This window comes from Hylaeus volcanicus, chromosome 7 (genome assembly GCF_026283585.1).
Source record: "Hylaeus volcanicus isolate JK05 chromosome 7, UHH_iyHylVolc1.0_haploid, whole genome shotgun sequence".
In the NCBI taxonomy this organism is placed as follows: Eukaryota; Metazoa; Arthropoda; class Insecta; order Hymenoptera; family Colletidae; genus Hylaeus; species Hylaeus volcanicus.
This window is the reverse complement of record NC_071982.1, coordinates 11,170,211-11,172,564: the sequence shown is the minus strand read 5'-3', so window position 1 is coordinate 11,172,564 and position 2,354 is coordinate 11,170,211.

The window sequence follows — 2,354 nt, the reverse complement described above, 5'->3', positions numbered from 1 at the left end:
TGCAAGAATAAACATTTATGGGGAGATTTCAACTCAGGGACTTGGTGATTTATGGTGTACGATAGAAAACGGTAAATTTCAAGAATAGTAGTCCCAAACACGATCAAACACTCCTAAGCAGTAGATGGCTTCAAACAAGACAATCCCAAGCACGATCCGTTAGCACAGCCTCACTGGCTTGTCCATTAGCACACCTCGTACGTTATCGTCTCCCTGTAACTTAGAGTGAACATCATCAAACAGAAAACTTCAAACGGAATAGTCTCAAACATAATGTTCTGGTATAGCCTCACTGGTCCGTACACTAACAGGTTCGTAATGAAACATCATCTCTCTGTTTGAACATTTCACGGAGATTCCAACTACTCAAGTAAAAGTGTAAGGACTCAGAGCAAACATCAGCAAACAGAAGACTTGAAACGAAACAGTCTCAAACGTGATCTGTTAGAATAGCCCCGCTGGCCCATACACTAACAGATTCCAAATGAAACATCATCTCTCTATTTGACCATATCACGGAAATTCTACCTATTCAACCGAAACTGTTGGACTCAATGACTAGAGCAAACATCACCAAACAGAGGACTTCAAACGTAACAGTCTGAAACGCCATCCGCTAGAACACCCTCAATCGCTCATAGACTAACTTATCTCGCCTGAAACATAATCTTTTCTCTTTCGAAACACGTCAAGAAGATTCCAATCCTCTTCGATAACAGAGTCTGACCAACAGCAGCTAGTCCGTCATCCAACAGTGTACAACGTACATTTACACCGAACCGCGAACATTCCTCGAACGTCTCCCGCAGTTCTTCTTTCCGGCTCACGTGTGCAGTTAAGCAAACCGCTCGTTTAGCAGTAGCGTGCTTTCCGCCATCAATCCCGCTCATTTGCGCGGATTCAAAGTGGCTACCGCGGCGGAGCCACGGGCGCATCGCTGTGGAAACAACCGGACGCGGTGATTTTTGCTGGTGCGCAGTCATGGCGGTATCGGCTCGAGAAGGATCATTCCTGCTGGCCGATAGCGGGTCCCGGTAATGACCATGGTATGCCAAGCCGAGAGGACTTCGTGCGACTCGCAAGGTCCCGACCTTGCACGAACGAGGCAACCTTCGTGGCGGGGCACCACCTCGAGGAATACCACGAGGAATCGATCGTCCGTGAAAAGGATCCCCCTTCGCAGGGTACTGCAAACGAACCGGCGCGGTGAGTTTCCCATGGCACTCGACGGCTGGAGACGCCCGACGGTTTTTTATGAAAAATAAATTATCAAGAAGATCGACGGAGGGGAGGAGGAGAGAGAGAAGGAGGAGCGGTAGAGACCAGGTTCGATCTTCCTGCGTGCGTAGGCAACTGCGAAGTCGAAGTAGAGGAAGAAGAGGAGGAAAAAGGACGATGATCGGGACGGAGAAGGAGACGGTGGAAAAAGTTTCAGACGGCGGAGCAAAGATGAACGAAGGAGGAGAACCCGGTACACCGGCAGCTCGAAGGACGAAAGGTAGCAGCATCCTTTGGAACCGGTCCTTCCTCTCTCGCCGGTGCACGCCGTTCTCCGCCGTCGTCGTCCAGGGGAAACCAGAACAGGACTGAGACCGGCGCGAGGACTCGACCCACGGACACGGAGGAATTAAAAATCTTGGGGGTTTTAGGGGATGGAAATTTGATTCTAGTGGGGTTGGATTGATACTGGATTTTGGGGGAATTTTAATTTTGGAGGGATTCTTCAGGGTGGAGAGAGATTCGAAAGATGCGGTTTGGGTGATGATCGTTCCCAACGGTGAATTATCGTGAGAAGATTGATGCTAATTTTGAAGCGGGGTCGTTCTTCACAAACTAAAGAGGCATTTTCTATAATGTAGGATTTAATAGTGGAGTAAATGAAATTATAAGTAATTGTTTACTATACTGATATTTTTATCGATTTTGGTCACTTCAACATATAGTAGAGGAAAAAGGTTACTGTGCATCCTCAACTTATGTCTAAGATTTGCGTATATCTGAGTTTGAAGATAAGAGGGGAATCATATGTAATTAAAATTGATTTTGAAATTAGAATTATTTACTTGACATTATTGGCTTGATAGTAGGCCCAGATTTAACCTCAAACTATTGTTCATCAATGTAGGACAATCATCAAACTCCAACTTTTGATGTTCGTTAAATTCAATGAAATTAGAGAGGTCCATACTATTAATAATAATGGGCAATTATAATTTATTTTGAAGTTAGAATTGTTCACTTTTTGTGATAGACCCAGGTCTAATCTTAAACTATTGTTTATTAATGTAGGACATTCATCAACCTCCAACTTTTGATGTTCGTTAAATTCAATGAAATTAGAGAGGTCCATACTA